The following is a 27,184-nucleotide window of genomic DNA, read 5'->3' on the forward strand; positions in this document are numbered from 1 at the left end:
CAAGCTTTTCTTTGTAAGTGGAAGTACCCCTTGTTAAATAAAATCTTTCACAGAACCTCAGAATGTAAAATAGATAAAAATCTAGATTTTTTGTGGCTCCCATGCCCATTTGTCCTCTAATACTTGTTCCTTCTGTTCTCTTACCCCTTATATATCCAGTATTTTAGGTGCTTGTCAACTTCATGTGTGAGTGCATCTTCAAAATATAAGCAAGGAAACAATAATTTCTAAATATAAAGATAATAACCAATAAAAAACATTTTTTCTATGTTCCTTTATGTCCTGTTAGAATGTTACACAGCATTCTGGGATTTACCACTTTAGGTTCAGCCTTCTGCTTTTGAGATTTCTTCTTTTTTATATTTCCATGTAAATATGAATCCCTGACCTTGTAGTAGGTCTGGAACAGACTGGCTCAAAATTCAGTGTCTGCTTCTAAACATACGGAAATCAGTGGCAGATGTAATATCCAGTTAATTCACTTAAACCAGCAAATGTCATGTAGTTAATTCATTTGAAGTCCTGGAAAGATTCCTCACATTTTGGGGTCTTCATCAGAGAAAGTCTATAATGATGTAGTATTATTGGGTTGGCCAGAAAGTTCATTTAGTTTTTTCCATACAATTGCTCTAGTAGTACTCAATTGCTTTTAGCTTCATTTGAAACAATTTTGTTAGATTGTATTGTGACAGCTGTCATGTCAGCATGCATTTAAAAAAACATCAAAATTGGTGAGTTTTTGTACAGTCATCTTAATACTGAAAATGAAAGAAAGATGTAACATTTTTAGCATATTATGCTTTATTATTTCAAAAAAGGTACAAATGCAACTGAAATACAAACAAAAGATTTGTTCAGTGCATGGAGAAGGTGCTGTGACTGATCGAACATGTCAAAAGTGGTTTGCGAAGTTTCTTAGTACTACTCGCATTTTGACCAAATAATTCTTTGCTGTGGGGCTGTCTTATGCATTGGAAGATGTTTAGCAGCACCCTGGCCTCTACCCACTAGAAGCCAATAGGGGGAGATAGCTGACATATTCAAAATATCCACATCAACAATTATTGGTGAAAACGAAAAATGTGTCTTTCATTTTATGGAAAAAATTAAACAGACTTTTTGGCCAAACCAACATTTATATTTCTGAGAAAGGAGCACACAGAAATTTTGTGTGCTTATTTGTTTAAAGCAATAATGAGCTATTATACTTTGTTATTTCAGTCTTCTTTTGAACACAGGGAAAAGTTTAAGTTGATGAGTGTCTGGGATCTTTGAGCCTAAAAAGAAGACTTCAACCAAAGTCTTATTTATCTCCCACATGTCCCGTGAAACATGTTTGAAAAGCATTATATTGGTGGCAATTTTTAAAAGTCTAGGGATATAACACTTATAAATGAATATCAAGGGCCTTTTGTATTAACTTAAAGTAATTTTAGATATTGAATCAAAGACCTAATTTAGAAGAAGAAAATACTTGTGAATTTTTGCTTGAGCATAAGAGGAAGTAATGGAAAATTATTATGCCTCTTTAGCTACATTTTAAATGTACAGTTTTATACTCATAGTCTAAGTTTCAAATTTAATGTAAATTTGTATGAGATCATATACAAGAGTAGCTTTTCATAGGCTCTATATGTTCTGTAAACAATAGAATCTCATCTCTTTTTTGACTTATTATTTAAAAAAACCTGATTCCTTTCTTATCTTGAAATCTCACTTTTATTCCCAATTATCCTCTGTAACTTAGCTCTAACCCATCTTCATTTGCTGCTTGTTGTTTGATAAATAATGCTCATTTGATGCTTCCAAGAAGCAATGAAGGATAATGATTAATAGCAAGAGCACATTGCCTGGGTGTGAATCCAGTTGCTGCCCTTTCCTAGAAGAATGAACTTGGAAGGGTTCTTTACTCTGTCCGTGCTTCAAAATTATCACTTGTAAAATAGAGACAAACTTAGTTTTGAGGATTACATAATATATATATTACAGAATAGTGCATGCCACTAAGCAATTATATCCTTCTATAAGAGTAAGAATATATATCTTGTCCATATTGGTTATTTGTGAGCTGAGCTGATATTCATAGTTTACCAGGCATTCTGGCTCTATATCTTTCCCCCTATTATCTCCTGCCTTTGGATTATCAAGTTTTTGAGTGCATCCAGGAGAGGCATAGAACATATCTATTCCAGTCATATTTATATTATTATTCAAACATTTTTCAATAAATATTTATTATTTGGCACAGAGAATCAAGTACTTTAACAATATTCATTTTGATCTTCTGAGAAGTTCAAAACTATGCATTCTTAGAAATAAATATAGCATTGTGATGTATACTGTGGATAAGAAAAAGTAATGATGTGATAAGACCTTGTGACAAATGCGGTAAGTCAGTAAAGGCTTTTCTGAAGAAATGACATGTAAGCTGAAGGCTGAGGAATGATTTAGCTAGGGAAAAGTGAGAAAGTATTACAGTGCAAGACAAGTCCTGAGGCAAGGAGGCTGTGGGATAAGCCCTAAATGCAGTTTGGCTAAAGATAAATGAGTTAAAGGGGACAGTGATGTGGGATAAGGTAGGGAGGCAGGTGGTAGCCAATATAGGAAGTTGAGACTGAAAGACATGAAAGGACCCTATCTGTAGGCACCTACATGTCATATTTAAGGTTTGGGATTATCCTAAATATAACAGGAAGCCATAAAGAATGAAAAGTAGGAAAGTTATGTAAGGAATTTTGTACTTTTCTAAAAAGATCACTCTGGAAAATAGATAGAGGTGGGAACAGAAGGGCTTTATCTGTTGTTCCTTAGTTATGGCACCTATAAAAGGACTGGAACCTCCTCTGTGAAGCTTCTTCATCATTTTCATCCATAAAGGTAGCCTTCACTCATTTAGTCACCTAATGAACTCATTGTCTATTCTTGTCATAACACTTACCACATGGCACAGTGAGCCTGACACATGCCAAGAGCACATTAAGTATTGTGGAATGAATAATCATTGACTCATCCCCACAAACACTAGATAGTGGGCTTTTTAAGGTCAAGAATTATGTTATATTCATCTTGTATTACCCATAGCATTCCCTGTCATACAGTGAGCTCTCAGTAGTTTTTGTTTCTATTGTTGAGGAACCAAAGAAAGAAGTGGTTAATATCCACAATGGATGGAAATGGGGGTCTTGGATCATGAATGCAATTTTTAATAATATTTATTGGAGTGACATTATTTAATAAGATTGGATAGGCCCAAGTGTACATTTCTATGATACATGTTCTATATATTGCATTGTGTGCCCATCAGTCAAAGTCAGATCATCTTCTGTCACCATATATTTGGCCCCCTTTACCTTTTACTACCCTTCTACCCACTTCCCTCTTATAACCACCATATTGTTGTCTGAGTCTATAGTTTTTGTTTTCTTGTTTGTTCATTTGTTACCCTCAGTTTTATATTCCACATATGAATGAAATCATATGGTTCTTAACTTTTCCTGTCTGACTTATTTTTCTTAGCATGATATTCTCAGGGTCAGTCCATGTTGCCACAAATGGCAGTATTTCATCTCCTTATGCTCACTGCAGCATTATTCATGGTGACCAAGACATGGGAACAACTAAAGTGTCCTTTGATAGATAATTGAATAAAGGAGATGTGCTACATATATCCAACGGATACCACTCAGCCATAAGAAAAGATAAAATAATTTTTGTACTCTCACTGAAAGTTAGCAATGTTAATTGAAATTCCAGAACACCTGTAATAGGTTTGTGACAGTTAATAATAGCTATGAGGGTGGAATTAGACTATCCCAATTTGAGCATGAGCAGATACCCATAAAATCTTAAGTGAATTGAATATCCTTCATCCACACCAACTGTTTATGTTTGTTTGTAGATCTTCTGTGGTTCATTTTAGGAGACAGTGAAAATTCCATTATACTTCCTAAGTCTCTCTTGATCACATTGCCATTTTGGTACAATGATAACTCAAAGATGGAAACCCTCAGAAGTTGAACAAGCTTATCATATCAAATTGTTCATTGGTTTGAATATAGAGCTTGAATATGCTACTGAATATAGAGCTTCTTTATCCTTTCCCAACACTTATGATGGAACCAAAAATGGCTGAAAGATAACATTTTTATGTCACCTTATGGCATTTTAAACTATAAAAGTTTAATCAGTAGTATGTAACATTAAAAAATATTTATTCTTACTGAGAGGGGGAGGGAAGGAGAAAGAGGGAGAGAGAAAGACATTGATGTGTGAGAATATTGATTTGTTCCCTCCCACAGGCACACTCTGACCAGGCACCCGACATGCAGCACAGGCATGTGCCCTGACTGGGAATTGAACTGGTGACCTTTTGCTTCACAGCACAGTGCCCAACCAATTGAACCACACTGGTCAGAGCACCACTAATATTTTAACTCAATTCTTTAAAAGTTTCTGATTTAGACAGTTTTTCCTGGAGAAAAACTCACTGATAAACTCATTAAGGCCTTATTGATTCTAGTAGAAACATGGGAATAGTTTGTCACTTCTTTTCTGTTCTGCTATTAACATTCATCCAAACAAATTGTATACTAATAATTCGTTCTTGTCAACATGTGAATTTATTTCAAGTTTGAAGCTTATTAGTAATTTAGAGGGAATGCATTTTATAGTAGCAATTGGTTTTAAGTGGTTGTTCAGGAGACATGCTTTACTCAGAGCAGCCTTTAACTTAGCCACTTTGCAGTCTGATGACTATTGAAAGAATGCCATTATCTCTTTGTTACTATCATTCTCTTGGGCTGTTGACAGCGCTGTTGTCTGTTGGTTCTTCAGCTCAACAAAGAATGGATTCAGAGCCAAGAACTCTAGAACAAGGGGATGTTTATTTAACATGCAAAGTGAAAATACACTTGAGGAGAAGATTTGAGTGGGCTGCTCAGGGAGCTGCCTTGGCTTTTTAGAAAGAAAGTCACAGAAGCAGAAGAAGTGAGCCATATACTCATTTTGATTAATTGGCATATTAAAGAACACACCTGGAAAGTTGATGAATACTCTATTGAGATTATCCCCTAGGACCTCTCCTAAAATTCCTGCCTATAGAAAACAGACAAAGACCCTTAAGACAAAGTACCCAGCATGTGCACATGCTCTCTGTCTAGAGCACACCACACCTTCTTTCTTCTGGTGTGTATCTTTGTTATTTTTCTCCTAAGCTGTAAGGGTCCCCACAGGGCTCGTAACCAAGGGAGCAGCAGGCAGTGGCAGCTCGTCCCAGGGTAAATGCCTGAACTGTCTCCAAAGGCCCTTCTTTTGCTTCTGTAACTTGTTTTCTGAGTCAACACAGCAGGAAGGGATGATGAGGCACCATAAAGCCAGCAAGAGTGGAAAGAGCTACCAACCCTATATCTGAAGGGTCAAGTGGAGACATTTATTAATGGAACCCAGGGAAACTTGTCACCTTAGAAGAGGGGTGCCTGCAGGGCTGTGACTTAAAAGTAGAGGATGTTAGCCACCGCTACACCATGGCCAGCAGGGAGGGACCATGCTTTCCTCCTGCTCTCTAATCTGTTGCCTTTGTTCCCCACTGGCTGAACACACTCAAGAGCCAAAGGGCTAGTGAGCCATGGGTGCAGTCCCTGGACCAGCTTCCAAGGGCATGGGCAGGATGGTGAAGTTAGAGGTGTGGATCTCAAGTGGCAAACAAGAAATATCCAAAATATAATCTCACCTTCTTTCTTTTTTTGTTTTATATAACAGATCTTAGGTTTTACTTCTGAATATAGAATAATATATTTTTAAATGTAGAACATTTGGAAAGTTGCCTTGTTACTTGAGATCCTGCTTTTCCCAGCCAGGGCATGCTCCCAGCTGAAGGGACATGAATTTGTCCAATGAGCTCTCACACTCAAAGTGTCATAAAACTTAAATTTATTTCCATGGCTAAGACCTCACAAAAATACTCTCTTACCAAAAGACCTCCAAATGTTACTCTAGAACATTTTATCTTGCTCTTTGTCATAAATTTCCTTAGGTTGGGATCTTCTTACATGTGTCGCATCCTTAGTCTATTAAATTTCTTTCCATATTTTTGTACACCATATTATTCTCCATTACCTCCACTAAACAAATTCTACTTATTATTTAAGACTACTTTTTCTTCATTGAGTTTATTGGGGTGGTGTTAGTTAATAAAATTATATAGGTTTCAGGTATACAATTCTATAATACATCATCTGTCTATTGTATTGTGTGTTCACCCTCTAAAGACTGACTGTAAATCTGTGATAAAATATCTGTTATTTGTCTACTTTTGTTAGGTTTCAAGCAGCCTTGAGTTAATGCCCTGAAATTTTGCCTTCTCCTGTCAGGACAGTTGTAGAAGGGCTCAGTAACTGTAAACATGTGTTAAACATTCTTTTCCTTGGCCTGCAGAATCAAAGTCCTGAAAAGCCTGTAGGGTTCTCTCCGTAGAACACTTAAAAGGCAAAGTGTCTCCCTCCCCCACTCTCTTATCTACTCTCAGTTTTGCTGCCAACTCCTGCATAATATAGTCAAATTATGTGGTAGAAATTCAACCCTGGTTTCCTGGGTGATGATACAATGCCACTACTTAGTATTCCTAGTCACATAGCTGCCATTTCATTTTGCTCTTAATCTATATATATCTTCATGTTCCAGAAACAGATTTTTCAAACCAGGCATCTATTAAGAGTTTAAATATACAGAGTGAGAAAACAGGAGCTTCTTGAGCTCAGCAACGATGCAGGACATTTTCTATACCAAGATCTTGAGAAACCACCATATGGATGAATGTTTCTAGGATTCGATGATTGCTATAGTATATCTTTTCCAGTTCAGTTCTGCAAATTCAGAATTCTTCATATTTTCTTGTAGACTATTATATGCCTGAACTTTTAGTTTGGACCTATTTTAATAGCCTGAGTTCTCTTAAACAAGTGACTAGTTTTCCTTTGGAGCTTTGACAATGAGGATATACCCTTAAATTTTGGTAATGTTATAGAGGTTGTTTCTAAAGCAACTTCCAATGCTCTACACAAAACAAATGCTATGAACTGCAGTGTCTCTACCTCAAAATGCCCAGGTCTGTGTGATTGAAACCAGAGATTCCTAGCTTTTTCTAAAACTGGTTGCTAAAATCTGTGATGAATACTTACCTAAATACTTATTCATGTGTGAGGTTTAAACTAACAGTAAAATTGGAATTAAGAATTTTTTGATCCTGTAAATTTTTTGTATTGCTTTACTTTTCTTTCTTTTCCTTTTTTTGGATAAAAGTATCAAGGGGTCATATTTCTTAAGTTCTGGATCTGCCATGTTTAGCTGTTACCTTGGCCAAATTATTTTTCTGATTCTCTGTTCTTTCATTAGAAAAGAAAAATATGAAAATAACCTCACAGACTGTTAAGGAAATCAAATGAAATATTTTATGGAGTAGCATTTTTAAGTATAAAACCCTTACAAATACTTATTATATCTACATTCTTAATAACTGATTATTTGGGAACCAAATTGTTACAATTTTCTCTCCTCCCAAATAGCTTTGCATTTATTTATTGGATTTTTATATTTTGTGAACCTCTTCTCTCACATGTCAGATTGAACTGGCTTGGAAAATTATATTACTTACTCTTGTACATTGTATATATTCAAATGTTAGTCTGGAGAACACAAATTTGTATTTAACTAAGCATACCAAACTGTTCATTTTGTGTGTCTTTTTTTCCCTTGTAGGTCTTGAAAATTGTCAGCAAAGCTACACTGAATAACAGACATTCTAAGAAGGCATATTTTCATTTCTATAATGAAGAAAAGCAGGAGTGTGATGACAGTGACAGCAGATGATGTAAGTTCCAAAAGTCAGAGATTCCGCCCACTTTTTCTCTGCTCAGGAAAGAAGTCACTCCATAATTATATTCATAGGACAGGCAAGGCTAACACCACTGCTTTGTCACTAGGTGTTTCTCGACCCAGACATTGCCAGCACCTGGACCAAGTATTCTTTGAGATAGTACAGACACTGCCCTCTCTGCTGTTTGGAGATGGGCTCGGGTTGAGCTTATGGCTTCCATTCACAAAACCACCAATCCCTGGTGCATGCACACACCCTAACTCTTAGAAACTCCCTTTCCACACTGCCCATACTAGTGGTTCCCTGATGACTTTATTTTCCATATTTTTACCCACATACAACTAAACTTCGAGAGCCACCAATGTTGGGGTCTTGGACAACTGCTCATAAGAAGTTTGTGATGTAACATCTTCTAGGTCTTGGCTACTCAAGTGTTGTCCTTAGAGCAGCATTATTAGCATTACTTGGGGGGTTTACTAGAAATGCAGAGTTTCAGCCAGACCTGATCAGATTGTATTTTAACAAGATCCTAGGGTGCTAGGTATATACATTATGTTTGAGAAGCCCTGCACCAGGTCATCTGAAGAAGTCTGTTGACTCATCATCTTCAGAGCCTTGCACATTGAACAGTTAAGATTAAGTGTCTCCTTCGCTTTCTATTGATTAGTCTCTCACTAATGTGTCTTCAATTATCCAGTCTTTACTCAGTTTATGTTTGTAATTGAGCTAAAAACTATATGTCACTAATCAGATTTGCAGAAGGAAGGGAGGGTCAGAGAAAAACAAAGTAATTTTATTTGTTTTCTGCAATAGCTCATCCCCCCCTTTTTTTTAACTAAGTTCCTCTTTCATAGATATAGGAGGGACTGAGAGGAACTTGAACTTACAAGTTGATGTAAAATGGTGTCTTTTGGGTAAAGGTTCAATCTTTCTGGATTTCTTCCAGTTCTTACTCTTGTTTTTAAATCACGCGGCATTGGCCAAAAGGGCAAACTTAACATTGATTAACATTATAGTAACAGATGTATGGCATTGTCCTTGTCCTATATTATCCTTTTCCACTAGTGCTTACTGTTGTCCAGGTGAGGAACAGCTCATTTCCTCAGATCTTTGGTTGTCAAATCTCTGCCCTCGGTCTAGCGCTGCTTAGGCATGTGACAGGTGAACCAGGTGATGACTGCTCCCAGCACAAGCACCATCTCAGTTCACTATGAGTTTGACCTTCTCCTTCAGTACCTGAGCTCTTTACCTAACCGCCTAGTGGGGGACCTGGTTGTTTAAAAGGCTTGACTCCACTTTCTGATAGCACTTGTCTTTGGGCTGTTCACCCCATGGACCCTTGGTCCCTTTGTCTTGTGCTGCAGCAAACCCCTGGGCAGGCAAGCTGAGGCTAATTCTCAACTTCCTTCTGTATCCATATACGGCTGTGGGAGCTTCTAGGATAGGCAAGTGCAGAGGGACACTTAGGTGTGCTAGGAGGCTCATGTCCTATAAAACACACTTCTTTGCCATTGCTATTTCTACTCTTTTGTGTTGAGGGGCCTTGTTAGTGTTCTATTCTTATTACCTTTCTTTATTTCCCCTTTTCCTGCTCCTTTACCAAAGACCACTTCCCTTAATTCATATTCTACATTCTCAGTTACAACGGTAAAAGCTGTGCTTAGACATCCATGCTCTGCTCAGGATATCTAAAGGGAAGCTTCTGGAATTCAGAAATCCTTTTTCTCTTTTTTAAAATGCTTAGGATTATTCCTGAATACTATTTGTATATGTGTGTTCCAAGATTCTATTTTCCGGAAGAATAAAACCAAGCAATGCATTCTTTCTAAAAGATGGACAAGCATTCTTTCTTATTGCATATTTCTGGTAATAATCCCGATCCTACCTAAGGTAATGGTTGCCATAGTCAAAGAACGGGGAGGTTGCATACAAAAATGTACAAAAAAGAAAAGCACATTCAAAGAATGTTACCCCACCAGAGTGGATAATTATTACTGAGTTTTGCATTGTTCAACATGATAGCCACTAGCCACACATGACTCTTAAGCACTAGTCTGAGTGGAGATTTGCTGTAAGCATAAAACACATCTTGGGCTTTGAATGCATGGCACTACAAATTTAAAGATGTAAAATGTTTTATTATAATTTTTGATATAGATTACATGACAAAGTGATAATATTATAGATATTCTAGGATAAATAAAATCTATTGTTAAAAGTAATTTCACTGTTTCTTTTTTAATGTGGCTACTAGAAAATTTAAAATGACACATTGACTCCCCTTTGTGGCTTGCACTTTGTTCCTAATGGACAGTTATGACCTGGAATGTTTCACTATCCACTTCAACCTCTTGACTATAGTGCAAAATATCATACTAAATGCTACAGACAGTATTCCCTCAAAACCAGAGCAACTTGGCAGACTTTATATTTTACATACCGTACTCTTAAAGTAAGATTTACCCTATGTAAGGGATATTTTATTATATCCTCATTTATTTTAACTCAGCAAATATTTGTTCAGTGATTTAAATATTCACCTGATATTGACTTAACACCTGCTATGTGCCAAACACTGATTAGGCTATCGAGAGTCAGCAAGAAATAACACAGAGTTCTTATTCCTTTGGAGCTTATATTCCAGAGGAGAGGGAAGAAATAAATAAATTATAAAACAATCCCAGCTATGATAAGAACAGTGCAGAAAAAAATGAACTCGGTCAGGGGCAAAGAATGATTGGATGGTGAGAATAGTGTTTATGGGAGGATCACATGAGAAGGTGACGTACAGACAGAGAGGACCACCAGGCAGTGAGGGAGTGAGCCCTGTGAAGATATGGGGAAGAACATTTCTGGTAAAGGGAACAGCATGTGTAAAGGCCTTCACTGTACGCAAGATGCCATGTTTGGCTCTGTGGGGATAACAAATGAATAACAGTGCCTGCCGCCTTCATATACTTATAGCACAAAAATTATTATAATAGGAGACTTAGTATGTTGAATGACAGAAATATTATACATTCAATACTTTGCATTTGAGAACTAAGTTCCAGAGGTGAGGGGTAAATTAGTGCTATTCAAGTACTAAACATAAGCAATTAATGATGACTAAAGGGATTACAGAATTGTTTGGAATAGGGGGGACAGCTGGTTTAGGAAGATGTTGAGAAGGGGAAAATGAGCAAGGAGACAGGAGATATATGTATAAGTAACAAAGAGAGGGGAAAGGAGGAAGGGAGAGGCACACACACACTAAACTACTCTCCTAATCATTGGTGATTGCTTATAATAAAACCACATTTTTTTCAAAGACAAAATTACTTTTATTATTGTCTCATGGAGCATGATGCCATTTAGTCTTGATGAGGGCTCTAAGTGTCATTTAATGCTTCCAATAATTTCCATTTCTAGCTTCAATAAGGTTTGAAAAACCTTGGCCTATTATCCAAATTGAATGGGTGCATACGCACACTAGAAGCCCTTGGAAATACCTGGTTTTATTTTCTCACCATGAGTTTACTCATAAGAATTCAAAAATTAGAGAAAGATTAAAAAACGACTGAAATACACCAAACAATGAACAAAACAAAACAATGAAAGTAACATCAAAGTCTTGACTACTTAGGGACCAATATGCCTCATCTGAACTCTGCAGCAGTCCTAATATTAAGGTGAGTTTTGATATGAAGATAAGACAAAGAATCCCTTTGATGTTCCCCTCCTTCCTCCTTGAAAACTTTTCCTACTGAACTGCAGGATTTCACACTGTTTCTTCTGTGATAACCTTTTGGAATTACACCGGCAAATATTTTGACTTTTAAACAATGATTATCTACAAACATGAGGATAATCTGAAGCTGGGTGTTTTCCATGGAATCATAAAGACATGTTAATTTTGTACAGTGTGATACATTTTAGAATTTATAATTTTCAAAGGTAATATTCAAATTAATATTCCCTTTCCCCAAATCTTTGATCTGATGAGTGATGTAGAGACAGCCAGAGTTGTGCTGGTCACAATAAGAAAATAAGTCTAAGTTAGCAAGTTCAGTAATTGAGAATTGATATAATTAAATTTTGCCTTTGAGAATATTAGTACTGTATAAATTATGAGTATGAATTAGAGAGCTTTAGGTAATTGTGAATACCTCTACATGGTTAATTAGTGTTTGTATAACACTGTTAATATTTCCAGTATTTAACTTGATTTCTAAAAAGCTTTCTTTCCATTATATTCTTTTGTGGTATGTATTTCATGTTAACCAGGGGCTTTTGAAACACATTCCTTTAACTCAAAGAATGACTTTAAATCTGTAAATTCAAGCCTGTTGGCAAGTCAATATGGAGATATTTTATGGTAGGTTAATTGCTACTTTGTTACTTGTCAAATAACATATATCAAATAAGTACCAAGTTGGTTATTTTCTTACTATTAAGACTCAATAATATTTCTATTTTCTAAAAAAGAAAAATATTCAGTTTATTAGGAGACTATGGTTGTTAGTGTTTAACTTAATAACATACCTACTTCTATTCTCTAGTACAGTATTTCTTGCATAGGAGGTAAAGTATTCTTAAGACCTTCCTTTCCAAATAATCAATATTTTATTTACAAGCATATTTGGAGCTAGATTGATTTATAGTTATAGTTTTGAATTTTAGTTTGTTCTTGAGTCTCTTTAGGAAGTCTTTGAACATTCTGTCTTTTTAACTAGTCTGAAAGTTTTTTGAAAAGAAACTTATTTCTCTTAAGTTTTCACCTCAGCCTCTTCCTTCTAACACACATGCACACTGATTACAGTAAATGCTAGGCCTACAGTGAATTTACTATAACAACCAATTACTAAATAGTAAAACACTGAATACATTCAGAATATTTCAAACTCTGGAAAATTCTAGATTGTTTTGTTTTCTTCCTGTTACTGAATTGTGTTTCTGTGGAATCTCAAATAGTATTCTAAATCCATTAGTCAAGCACAAGAAAAATATAATTATATCCCATTTTGGGTGGGGAGTGTGGGGTCCCTGAAAATTGTCAGGCCTGTTCATGCCCAGATTTTTATAATCAAAATATCCTGTGGGTCAGATAAATATAAATTGCTAGAATACCAGTTCTGTGAGAACATCTCCTATGCCTCTTTTTGCTGTTGTATCTTTCTCAAAGAGCACAGTGCAAAACTATAATAAGTGTCCATCAAATATTTGTTGAGTGAACACAGTTAAACCCTTAAACTGGAGTTAATTACTCTTGTATGAACCAAGATAAGTATGGATAGAGGATTGGGGGCAGAGAACATTTGTTTAAACCTGAAGATGTCTAGTCCAGGTTCTCCTAAGTTTATTTTAAAGGGCTAATAGAAAGTATGTTTTTTGATATGCACAGAATGACTTTCAGGTGAGAGACCTTGGCCTGATGGTAGGACTTCTATTATTTCCTGTTAAGAGCAGAGAATGACAATTACATCTCCTAAACTCCCAGTTACTATCAGTGGTCATTTGCAGTGCTATAGCGTTTTCTGTCTTTGAGCTGGTATGAATGGTACAACAGGCAGTAGCTTATGTGGGACCCCCACTCCCAACAGCACCAGGAACCACAGTCACCAGCAGATATATAGGAAGAATAAATAACATATCATAGGTTATATTATAATGCTTTTTAAAAACCTTCTTACAAGAATTTTATTTATGTCAGCACGAGAGCAAGTATTGAACATTGCAGTTCAGCAAACAGTGAATTAATTATACTCTTTTTCTGATCTCTTATAAAATGAGAGTGATAGAAAAAAGAAATCTCAGCCCTGAGAAGACCTTTTATTGGAACAATAATAGCAGTCACTCATAATTTCATAATATTCCATCTTGCTCTACTATTAAAGTATTTTTACTTTAAAACACTAAACTAGAAACTTTATACTACGGCCAGTAAAGATTGTTCCCATGTTGTATGATATCATTGATTTCATATATATATTTATATATATATTTATATATAATGTATATATATATTTTAGTATATTTTATTGATTATGTTGTTACAGTAGTCCCAATTTTTTTCCCTTTTGCTCCCCTCTGCCCAGTACCCCCCTTCCTTCCAGCAGTGCCACCCATCTTAGTTCATGTCCATGGGTCGTGCATATAAGTTCTTTGGCTTCACCCTTTCCTATATTATTCTTAACTTCTCCCAATTTTGTACCAACTGATTATGCTTCTTAATCCCTGCACCATTTCCCTATTTCTCCCCCTCCCCCCTCCCAGCTGATAACCCTTCAAATGGTCCCCGTACCTATGATTCTGTTTCTATTCTGGTTTGCTTAGTTGGATTTTGTTTTTATTTTTTAGATTCAGTTGTTGATAGTTGTGAGTTTGTTGTCATTTTAATGTTCATAATTTTGATCTTCTTTTTCTTAAAGAAGTTCCTTTGACATTTTATATAATAATAGCTTGGTGATGATGAGCTCCTTTAGCTTTACTTTGTCTGGGAAGCACTTTATCTGCTTTTCCATTCTAAATGATAGCTTTGTTGGATAGAGTAATCTTGGTTGTAAGTCCTTGCTTTTCATCACCCTAAATACTTCTTGCCAGTCCCTTCTTGCCTGCAAAATTTCTTTTGAGAAATCAGCTGATAGTCTTATAGACACCCCTTTGTAGGTAACTCTCTGCTTTTCTCTCGCTGCTTTTAAGATTCTTTATCTTTAACCTTTGGCATTTTAATTATGATGTGTCTTGGTGTGGCCCTTTTTGGGTCTAGCTTGTTCGGGATTCTCTGTGCTTTCTGGACTTGTATGTTTATTTCCTTTGTCAAATTTGGGGAGTTTTCCTTCATTATTTTCTCACATAAGTTTTCAATTTCCTGTTCTTCCTCTTCTCCTTCTGGCACCCCTATGGTTCGGATGTTGGCCTGTTTAAAGTTGTCCCAGAGGTTCCTAAGCCTCTCCTCATTTTTTGCAATTTCTGTTTCCTTATTCTGTACTGGTTGACTGTGTTTTTCTTCCTTATGTTCCAAATCATTCATCTGAACCCCAGTTTCCTCCCCTACACCACTGGTTTTGTGAGGATTTTTCTTTCGTTTCATTTAGCATAGCTTTCAATTCTTCCCTTATTTGTCTGCCATACTTAAGCATATTTGTCAAGCCTGTGAGCATCTTTATCACCAGTGTTTTGAACTCTGAATCTGTTAGGTTGGCTATCTCCTTATCTGTTAGGTTGAATATCTCCTCATTGCTTAGTTCTCGCACTGGAATCTTGATCCGTTCCCCATTTTGGGCCATACTGTACTTCTCTGTCTCCTCATCTTGACAGGCTCTTATGTTTGTTTGCCTCTGTGTCTTAGGTAGAGCTGTTGCACCTGTTACATTGTAAGGGGCAGAGCCTTAATTATTCATCAGTAAGGGTGACCTGTTTCACCACATTGTGGTGCTGTATGTGAGGGAGGGGTCTGAGAGGGAACAATGTCTCTTGCTCAGTGCTCACCCCTTTTCCAAGTACTTCTCCCACTTCATATGGGACTGACACCTCTTTATCTGTTGTCCTTGCTGTCGTCCCCAAAGTGGGTGGGTCTGAAGATGTCTAGGACTGTGGGGGCCCTTTTAACAAGTGAACTCTGCTAAGAGACTGGCAGTTTTTTCCTCCACCCCAACCCCCACTGGTTTGCACAGTCAGAAGCAACGAGGCTTGATTTTCCCTGGTGCTGGGACTATGAGCTGCATGGACTGGTGCTGGGAGCGCTCCCCAGGCATCCCTCCTGACTTTTAAAAATGTGTGACTGTGCTTTCTGCTGGCCTTCCGCTGCCGTCACTGCCGCCGCCATCATACCACATCCTCTCTGCCCCGGCTCTGCCCCTCCTACCTGTCTGGATGAGTATTCTTTATATCTTTGTTTGTTGGACTTACATGCAGCTCAGTTTTCTGGAATTTCTGGTTGTCTCTAGTTTAGAGGTAGTTTTATTTCTTATTAGTTGTGGAGGGAGATGCAGTGTGTCTGTGTAGGCCTCCTTCCTGGCTGGAAGTCCCCTAAGTATATTTTTAATCGTAAGTTTTCATTTTAGCAAAGAAAAAAGAAAAAAAGAAAGAAAAATCTTAAAAAGAGAAAGGAGATAAGCCCTTCAAATCACATGCCACAAATGTGAAATATTATCTACAGCCTTAGCGATCACCATGAATATGCAACTGGTATGCTTATTCTAAAAGTTGCGAATTAACCTCCCCTATTTCTTGATTTCTATTAAGCTTTTGACATCAATGTTAGATTCTGACTGTGGGATAATGATTCAGGACTTTATGAGTGACAACGTTATCATTTAGTTTCTTATTTTACTCCATTGTGCATCATTTTTAACATTTGAATTTTCTTTTTTTCTCTCCTTATTTCTTTCCCTGTGGTTTCTCCAGAATGTTAAAGATTATTTTGAATGTAGCTTGAGTAAATCCTACAGTTCTAGTAACACACTTGGGATTGACCTCTGGAGAGGGAGAAGGTGTTGCTCAGGCAACTTACAGTTACCACCACTGTCCCAAAGGCAGAGTGAAAGGGCCAGGACTCCTGATGCTGATGGCATTTGCAGACCAACCACACTTCCTTTGACAACACTTCCAAGCATTGCTATTACAACTGCAAGCCAGGAGTGGTGAGTAACCTAAAAATTAAATGTCATTCGAAGTTTTATTTTCTATTATTACAAATACAATGTCGTGTTATTAAAATATTAGTTATTTGTGGGATAATTAAGGCTATTGACATATAGATAATTTGCTTCCCTTTGGGTATAAGAGGAGGCCTTCTAAACAGTGGAGGTATTTTCTGCCTCTTTAGATAGGAAGAAGCCTATTGAGGAAGAAATGAGATACATTTTCATTAATGGCAAGGGAAAGCAAAATTACTGCCTATGACCTTTTTTAAAATAATGAACTATTTAGTGTGTGTTAATATGTTTTAATTTAGTAGATCAATATTCTATCAGTTCCAGTCAAGATGGGGTTATGGGTAAACATGGTACTCGCATCCTCCCACAAGCACATCAAAATTGCAACTAAACTATAGAGGATGATTCAGAATACCTGAAATCTACCTGAATGGAAGTCCTACAAATTAGAATATAAAGAAGAGGCCACACTGAGACTGGTAGGAGGGGTGGAAACATAGAATAGTTTAATCCCACACCCACATGTGGCTATAAAAATTAGGAAGGATATCTTGGCTGTGGAGGTACCCACTGAGGAGTGGGGGTCCCAGTCCTACACCAGGCCCCTGAATTTAGTGTTTCAGAGCCCAGAAGAGAAGCCACTATAACTTATGACTGTAAAAACCAGCCGGGATTGTGGCTGAGTGAGACAGAGGACTTCTGAGGTCCCAGGCATTTCTCTTAGAAGGCCTGTGCACAGACTTGGATGCACTCCTTCTGAGTTCCAACATTGGGGCAGCAGCTTGAAAGGCTCCAGGAACTTAGGAGAGGAATTGAAATGTCTGGCATTAGAACAAGAGCTGGAGGGGCAGCTTTCTCTGACAGAAGTGCTGGAGGAGGCCATTGTTACTTTTCTGAATCCTTCCTCCATAGAGTCAGAAGGTAGGCACCATATCTGCATCTCAATCAACTTGGCTCACACTGTTCACCAAGCCCTGGGGTTTCCTTGAGACCCTGCCTTGCAACTTGTGAACCCATCCAAGCTGCTTCCAGTGGCTGTTCCATATTAATAGCGTATCTAAGCTCAGGCTTCAGACTTTCCTAAAATATCTCAAACAAGATCATGTGGCTTTGGTGTGCCCAGTGTCTCTTGATAAATGGCCCCAGGCCTGGCACTAGTGGTAGCTGGCCTTGGTTTGAGTTTGACTTCTCCTGGGGACCTCCAAACCCAGCACTAGTAGCAGCCATTTGTAGATCACTTTGTAGCCCATGCCAGGTGACCTCAGGCAGAACACAGGTGGTAGCTGACCTTGGTCTGCACCTCCTGGGATCCTCCAGAGAACCTGGTGGACAGTTTCAGATCACAACAAAGGACCACTCAACCACCTCCACAAGTGACACACTCAAGGGGCAGACTCAGTGGACACTAGAGCCCTGCTGAAGTAAGTCCTGCTCTGTAGGGTAGGCCCTGCATAGCTGATCCTCCAAGGTGGTCTCAGGCAGTATATGCAGCTGATCAGGCTGGGGGTAAATCTCTCCCATTGGTGTATCACAGCAATCAAGGCTCAACTACAACAGGAGGGTGTAGATAGCCTATGGTGGAGGGGGGTTCACCTGGAGTGCCTAGCTTGGGTGAATAGGGAGGCTGTGCCACTGAACTCTACAGAATATCTACTACATTAGGCTACTCTACCAAGCTCAGGAAATGTAGCAGCTCTACCTAATACATAGAAAGAAACACAGGGATGGTGCCAAAATGAGGAGACAAAGAAATATGTCACAAATGAATGAACAGAACAAAGGTTCAGAAAAAAAACTAAGCAAAATGAAGACAAGCAATCTACTAGGTGCACAATATAAAACACTGGTTATAAGGATGCTCAGTGAACTTAGGCAGAGAGTAGACAAACCTAGAGAGTACTTCAAAAGCACAAAAAATGACATGAAAACCATAAAAAAGTCAGAAATTAAGGGTACACTAACTGAAATGAAGAACAATTTAGAGGGAATCAACAGAACAGTAGATGAAGCTGAGAATCAAAGCAGTGATTTGAAATATAACAAAGCAAAAAACCCTAATTAGAGCAGCAAAAAGAAAAAAAGAATACACACAAAAAAATGAGGATACCGTAAGGAGCCTCTCAGACTACTTCAAGTATACCAGCATTCCCATCATGGGGATACTGTAAGGAGAAGTGAGAGAACAAAAAATTAAAAAACTATTTGAAAAAATAATCACAGAAAACTTCCCTAACCTGGTTGAGCAAATAGACATACAAGACCAGAAGGCACAGAGAGTCCCAAACAAGATGAACCCAAAGAGGCCCACACCAAGATGCATCATAATTAAAATGCAAAAGGTTAAAGATGAAGAGAGGGTCTTAAAGCAGCAAGAGAAAAGCTGTTAGATACTTACGAGGGAGCTCCCATAAGACTGTCAGATGAGTTTTCAACAGAATCTTTGCATGTCAAAAAGGATTAGCAAGATATATTCAAAATGATGAAAATCAAGGACCTATAACCAAGATTACTCTACCCAGCAAAGCTATCCTTTAGAATTGAAGGGCAGATAAAAAGTTTTCCAGACAAAAAAAAAAAAAGCTAAAGGTGTTCATCACCACCAAACCAGCATTATATGAAATGTTAAAGGGTTAAGAAGAAGAAGAAGAAGAAGAAGAAGAAGAAGAAGAAGAAGAAGAAGAAGAAGAAGAAGAAGAAGAAGAAGGAGGAGGAGGAGAAGGAGGAGGAGGAGGAGGAGGAGGAGGAGGAGAAGGAGAAGGAGAAGGAGAAGGAGAAGGAGAAGGAGAAGGAGAAGAAGAAGAAGAAGAAGAAGAAGAAGAAGAAGAAGAAGAAGAAGAAGTAGAAGAAAACAGATTCATAGATACAGAGAACATTTTGATGTTTGCCTGCTGGAGGAGGATTGGCGGGATGAATGAAAAAGGTGAAGGGTTTAAAAAGTACAAATTGGTAAGTACAGAATGGTAATGGGGTTGTAAAGTTATAGCATAGAGAATATAGTCAATGATATTATAATAACTATGCATGGTGTCAAATGGGTATGAAATTAATCAGGATGATCACTTAGTAAATTATATGATGTAATCATTTGGGTGTGTGTCTGAAACTAATATATTTTATGTTAACTGTAATAGAAAAATTAAAAAATGATTAAAAATTTTATCAGAGCACCTAAAAAAATATATGACAGAAGATATTTTTATTCCTGTACTTTATATAATAACTATTACTAGTTATTAAAATTATAGTTTCACTTTATTAATACTTATGATTATCTGTAAAATGAAATATCTCATTGTAATTCAAAAGAGAAATCAAAATTGTGTTATGAGAGATGCCTGGACTATCTAGCAGAGTCTGTATTTCTGAAAAAGGCTATTTTAATCTAATATTGAAAAGTTAATCAGGTATGTATAATTTTATTATGGTGATTAATATTGTGCCAGAACACTGCTTCAAATGTGTGTTTTATTATATATTTAATAATAAGCATTTTTTCTCTATGTAATTTTCAAACATTTTCTAAGAATAGACTGCTTACATAACTTGGGGTTTTATCATTGAAATGAAAAATATTTTCTATATGTTTTATATAATTTTAAATAATAATAATAACATGGTGCTTTTAAAACTAATGCTTATTTAGATCATTTTGTAAGGAACAGGACTAAATACATTAAATTATTGTGCAATACCATTCCAGTAAATTATTAAAATCGGTGTTGGTTTAGTATGCCATAACTTTGCCATCTGCTGAGCTCTATCTACAGTGCTGATGGGTAGCCCAATATGTGCTCACTGAATAATGCAAGGCATCTTTTAATTGATAGTTATTAAATACACTAAGTGTTATATAACTGAGATTCCGGGTATCATAGTTATTAGCATGAAATAATACACCAAACAGTCTGTATGTGATTGAGAAGCAGGTTAACACATTTTAAGGAGAACAGGTTAAAAATCTGAGAAGTACTGACTTACATCTTCTATTCACTTGAATTAACATGAGAACAGTCATTGCCAATCATTGAGAATTAAAATGGGCATATTGCACCCATATTGCTTACTCAATCACATAGCTTCTGTGATTAGTCTTGGTTATGTCTCTACATAATTATAGATTTGGAGTCTTAAAGATTTCCACAGATTTATTTTTCAGCATGTCGACAATGGTACCAGTTGGTAAATATATATATGCTTTCCAGATCTTTCTGATTGTCCCTATTACTATCCCTGACACTTTCCCAAAAGCAAATTCTTCACTATCTAGCAACAATAAAAGGTGATTAGTGGCACAGTGGGAGTCTGGGACTCTAATTTTGGCAGGTGTTGGTGCTATATCTGTTAGAATAATACTCCTTGCAAAATTTGAGTTTATTTAATTCAAGGACACTTTGAGAGTTGTGGAATTGTCTCTCCCATAGAAGTATCAAATCCAGACTCTGACTTTTGGGACATGCTTTTTTACCTAAGTTGAATGTATTTATTTGTACAAAGGGAGCAACTGTATTCACCTCATAGGTCATTGTGAGGAATAAATATGGTTATCTCTATAAGGTACCTAGTTTAGTGAAAAGCATATACTAGGCAATCAACAAATGGTAGTTTCTCTCCTCTTGATCATTAGCCAATAAATCCTTCTGAAAATTAGAAACCATGTCTCAAATATCAGTAGCCTCATGCTGGGTGTCAGTAGTTTATAGTGAAAAGGAGAATCTAGACTTTATCCAGAGAATTTATATCATGCAGTCAGTCAACCACATGTGAAAGTCATTCATAATATGTCTGTTTTAATTCTACTACCTGGGTAATTTTAAAGTATAAGAATATTCAGTTATTGGCTATAATCTCTTTCATATTTTATTTCATTGTTTTGTTTTTCTGGTTGTAGTCTGGTAATTGCTGTTGATTTCCTTTCTAGTTAGCTAATCCTCTTTTCGACTATGTTTAATTGCTATTAAATCTATTATGTTAAATTTTAAGTTTTAATTATTGTATTTTTTATTTTTAGAGTTTGTATTTACTTTTTAAATATGCTAGATAATTTTGTATAGTTTTCTTGTATTATTTATTGCTGCATAACAAATAATTTTAAAACTTAGTGGTTTTAAGTAACAAATATTTATTACCTCACATTTTCTATGGATCAGGAATCCAGTTGTGCCTTAGCTAGGTACCCCTGACTGGGTCTCTTATAAGGCTGGAATCAAGTTATTGGCCAGTGATGCAATCATTTTAAAGGTAGACTGTGTGGATGGGATATGCTTCCAAGCTCACTCACATTGTTGTTTACACAGGTTTGAGTCTTTGCTGCTTGTTCACTGGAAAAATCAGCTTCTTGCCACATGGTTTCTTTAAGGACTACTCATTACATGGCAGTTTATTTTCTCCAGAGTAAGGAGGGTGGGAGGAAAAGAGGGAGGAAGGGAGGGGGAGAGAAAGAGAGAGAGAGAGAGAGAGAGAGAGAGAGAGAGAGAGAGAGAGAGAGAGAGAGAGAGAGAGAGAGAGAAGATAAGGTCTTTCTACAACTCAGTCTTGGAAGTGACATCTCATTACTTTTACATGTTCTATTCATTATGTCTAGCCCACACACAAAGGAAAGGGTTGTGCAAGGGCATGAATATTAGGAGGTGAGCATCTTTGGGAACCAATTTAGAGGCTGCCTGCCACATGGTAGATATTTTTAAGGTTTTATCACTTTCTTTACATACAGTGAGAATAATTATTTTATCCCTTTGCTCATTTAAATATCTGAAGTTTGTATAGGTCTGTTTCCTATTATCTGTGTTCTCTGATGGTTCTTGCTCATACCTAAAATTTTTAAATTAAAATATAATATATATATATAGAAAAGTATACATATCTTAAGAGTATAACTTGATAAAAATTTACAATCTGAACACAAACATATAACCAGCACCCAAATGAAGAAACTGAGCTTTACCAGAACCTCAGAAGTCATTTTTATGCCCCTTTCCAGTCACTACCTTCTTCTTACTTCTAACTATATTGTTATTTAAATTATTTAAATTATTCCTAATTACTTAAGTTCTGAATTTGATAAAAGCATCTACTCTAAAACAAATCTTACCCACTTGTGTCTTTTCAGAGAGAATAATTCTACCCATGAGATATTTTTTCACACGGAACTGGCCTCTATTACTGTGCTGTTTTGGCTCTCCTTTAATATGTTTTATCTTTGTTTTACTTTGCTTTAGAGTCTTCATTTTATAATTTTTTTTGGTGGGGGTTATTATTTTTCAGGGCACAAGCAAAATCTATAGGTCCTTCTACTATTAGCTGTATTACCTGAAAATTCACCTAATAATTATTTTAGTATTTAAAAAATGTATTCCCTTTGGTCAACCTACATGAATTCAGGTTTGTCTACAGTAGTCTTAGACCCTAATGGAGAATGAATTCAGGAAATTAAGTCTAGTGCTGCCCACCTAGGCTTTGTACCAGCAGTGTTAAATTAGAACTGTAATAGTGCTATGTAGAATGTGAAGAGCTCAGCTGTTTTGCAAAAGTTGCAAAAATATTGCATGCTAGCAAATGTTATGCAAACACTTTTTTTCCTTTGGGGACTTACCTCCAACAACTCCACCACTTTCTTATGGTGAAGAGTCAAGAAAGATTCCCTTTTGCTCTGGTACAGGGAGAGGAAAAGTAACCATTGTGAAATATGCCCAGACTGTTCTCCAAAAATGTCTTACCATTCAGAGGAAAATACTTTACCAGACCCTATTCTGCCTTGGGAGAAAAAACTTCCTCAACTTCAGCCACCTCTGGCCTATGTTACCTAAGGTTGGGGGTGTGGGAGCTAAGAAAAAGTTTTGACATAGGTCCACTAAAAGTCTGAAGTTTAATTATAAAATTGTGGAGCGCTTCTTCCCAATACCTTACCACCACATCAACAGGGTTTTAGAATAATAAGAGTAGATTAAGTAGTTAAAAGCTGCAAGAAACAGACTTTATGTAAGGAGTAGTTTCTAGGGAAGGCCAAATAAAACAGAGTAGAGCAAATAAAAGAAACTAGAGACATTTAGAACCTCCAGCATCCACAGCTATTGCAAACATTTAACATAGCCAAACCCTATCCAGATTAAGATGAAATTTCACACTAATGGCCATTTACCGTAGTTTCTCTTATCTGATACATTATGTTGGACTTTAAAAAATTATGGAACACTTCATGAATTTGCATGTCATCCTTGCACAGGGGCCATGCTAATCTTCTCTGTACCATTCCAATTTTTAGTATATGTGCTGCCGAAATGAGCACTATGCTGGGATTTTAACAAGAAAATTACAAGGCATGCTAAAAGGCAAGAAAAAAGTAGTATGGAAGAATAAAGCAAGCATCATAATCAAACCCAGATATGTTACAGATGTTGGAATTATCAGAAAAGGGATTTAAAATGATTGATGTATGTAATAAGGGCTATAATGAAAAAAGTAAGCAACAATCAAGAAAAGATGAGTATGCAAAGCAGAGAGATGGAAACTCTAAGTCAAAATTAAAAGGAAATGTTAGAAGTCAAAGCTCTGTAAGAGAAATGAAGAATTACTTTTGAGCTCATTAGTAGACTGGGTAAGCCTGAGGAAAGAATCACTGAGATTGAAATTAGGTGAATAGAAACTTCCCAAACTGAAATGTAAAGAGAAAAAGAAACCCCCCAAACCTAAAGCAAGCAAATGAAAAAATGTCCAAGAACTATGTGACAATTTCAAAAGGTGTAACATGCATATTTAGAATAACACAAGTGAATGAATAGACAATGTGCAGAAGTATATATTGAAGTAATGGCTGATATTTTTCCAAAATTGATTACAGACACTAACCCACAGATTTAGGAAGGTTAGAGAATACCAGTAAGTATAAATACCAAAACATCTATACTAAGGCATATCATATTCAAACTACAGAAAAATCAAAACAAAGATAAAGTCATGAAAGAAGCCAAAGAGTAAAAACCATATGTAGAGGAGCAAGGATAAGAATTACAGCAAAGTTCTTCTTAGAAATCATGAAACGAAGAAGGGAAAATTATATAGGGCATAAACTTGGATCTATATAAAAATAAGAGTGTAAGAGAAAAAAATGAGGATAAAATAACATTAATTTTATTAACTAATCCTTCTTTACTGTATAAAATATAACTGATTAAAGTTATTATAGTAGCAATATACAAAATGTGGACAAGTGAAATAAATGACAGCAACGCCATAATGGACAGGAGGGAGCAGTAGGAGCTATTCCATTTTAAAGCATCTGTACTACACAGTAAGGCAGATTTAGAATAATTAATAATACATATTTAAAAGTCTGGAGAAACCACTAATATTTTTATAAAGCATAATTAATATGCTAAGAGCGGAGAAAGTGGAGTTATATAAAATGCTCAATTAACACCAGAGAAAGCAGAAAAAGAGGGTAGGACAAAGAATAAGAGCAATGTATATATCATGGATATTAACCCAACTATATCAATAACTACTTTAAATATGAATACCAGTGATCTAAATACACTAATTATAAGACAGAGATTGTCAAAGTGAATAAACAAAATAAGACCCAACTATTGAGTACATGTCATTCACAAGAAACTCACTTTGAATATAAAGATTTAGATTTGTTAGAAGCAAAGCAATGGAGAAAGATGATATACTATGCTGATATTAATAAAAAAGCTAGTGTAGTCACATTAAGTTTCATTAAAGCAGACTTCAAGTGAAGCAGAATTATCAGGGATAGAGAGGGCCATTGATTAGAAGACATAGCAATTATTATTGTGTATGTACCTAACAATGGAACATCAAAATACATGAGGCAAACCTAATAGGTCTGCAAGGAGAAATAGACAAATACACTATTATAGCTGTAGACTTCAATACTCTCCTTTCAGTAATTGATAGACCAAGTAGGCAGAAAATTATTACTGATATGTTTGACCTGAGCAGCACTACCAGTCGACTTGATTTTATTAAATATTTTTTAGAACACTCCTCAAGCTTGCATTGAGTATTCACCAAGACACAACTATTCTGGGCTATACCACACACCTAACAAATTAAAAAGAATAAAAATCATACAAAGTATATTCTCAGACCACAGTGCAATTAAGCAAGAAATCAATAACAGAAAGATAGCTGGAAAATCCTAACTGCTTGGAGATTAAACAACCAAATTCTAAATAACATATGGGTCAAAGAGAAATCTCAAAAGAGAACTAAAAATATTTTGAACTGAGTGAAAATAAAAGTATAATTTATTGCAATTTATGATATACAGGAAAATTAGTGCTTAGAAGGCAATTTATAGCATTATAATATATAGTTGACAAGAATGAAGAAGCTAAAATCAGTAAGAAAATTAGATAGAAAAGGAACAATTTAACACTAAAGTATGCAGAATAAATTAATAATAAAAATTAGATTAGAAATCAGTGCAACTGAAAACAGAAAAACAATAGATAAAACAATGGAATCTATATGGTTCTCTGGAAGGATCAATACATTAATAAACTCTGGTCGGTCTAACCAATAAAATGAATAAAAAACACAGATTACCACCTTCAGAAGTAAAAGAGACATGAACACTATTGATCTAATGAAGATTAAAATCATAATAAAAGAATACTGTAAGCAAATTTATGCACACATATTTGAAAATTTAGATAAAATGAACTGATTCCTTGAAAGATGCAAAGTACCAAAACTCACAGAGGAGAGATAAATAATACAAATATGCCTATTTCTATTAGAGACATAGAATAGAAAATTAATAACTTACCAAAAAAGATAGCTCCAGGCTTAGATGGTTTCATTGATGAAATTTACCAAACATTTAAGGAAGAAATGATACCAATTCTCTACAATCTATTCCAGAATATTGAAGTAGTCAGTAATGAGACCATTATTATCATAACACACAAATCAGACAAAGACTTTACAAGAAAGGAAAACTCCAGACCAATATCTCTGATGAACATAGGTACAAAAATCCTCCAAAGAATTAGCAAATAAAATTCAACAATATATAAAAAGGATTATATACCCTAGCCTAGTGGAATTTATTCCAGATTTGCAAAGCTGGTTCAACACTTGAAAGTCAGCCAGTGCAATCTGCTACACCAACAGACTGAAGAACAATTGTATAATCCTATGAATTGATGCAGAAAAAGTACTTGGCAGTATCCAATACTCATTTATGACAAAAACTCATCACACTAGAAATAAAGGGGAACTTCCTCAACTTGAAGACTTCTATAAAAAGCTTATTGTAACATCTCAATAATCAGAAACTGGGTACTTCCTGTATAAGATCAGGACTAAAGTAAGGCTGTCCAGTCTGACTAAACTTATTCAACATTATACTGGAAGTCCTAACTAGTGCACTAAGACAAGAAAAGGAAATAAAAGGTATACAGTTTAGAAAGGAAGAAATAAAACACTTTTTGTTTGCAAATGACATGATTATGCACAAAATCCCAAGGAATTGTCAAAAATAAAAACAAAAATACTTCTGCAACTAATAAATGAGTTTAGCAAGGTTGCAGATTACAAGTTAATATATAAAACTGATTGCTTTCCTACACACTAGAAATGAACAATTGCAATTTGAAATAGTAATAACAAATACTATTTACAGTAGCATAAAAACAAAAAGAAATAT

At 35.9% G+C, this 27,184-nt stretch overlaps 1 non-coding gene across 1 annotated transcript; it reads right to left on the reverse strand.

The window, feature by feature from the left end:
• Positions 1-23,683: 23,683 nt before the first annotated feature.
• LOC150015044 (U6 spliceosomal RNA) lies at positions 23,684-23,791 on the reverse strand. The gene has a single exon (XR_016510134.1). It is a non-coding gene; the product is annotated as a U6 spliceosomal RNA (small nuclear RNA).
• Between the last annotated feature and the right edge of the window lie 3,393 nt (positions 23,792-27,184).

The sequence above is a fragment of the Furipterus horrens genome, unplaced genomic scaffold (assembly GCF_987537825.1).
Source record: "Furipterus horrens unplaced genomic scaffold, mFurHor1.1.pri manual_scaffold_3, whole genome shotgun sequence".
NCBI classification, from domain to species: Eukaryota; Metazoa; Chordata; class Mammalia; order Chiroptera; family Furipteridae; genus Furipterus; species Furipterus horrens.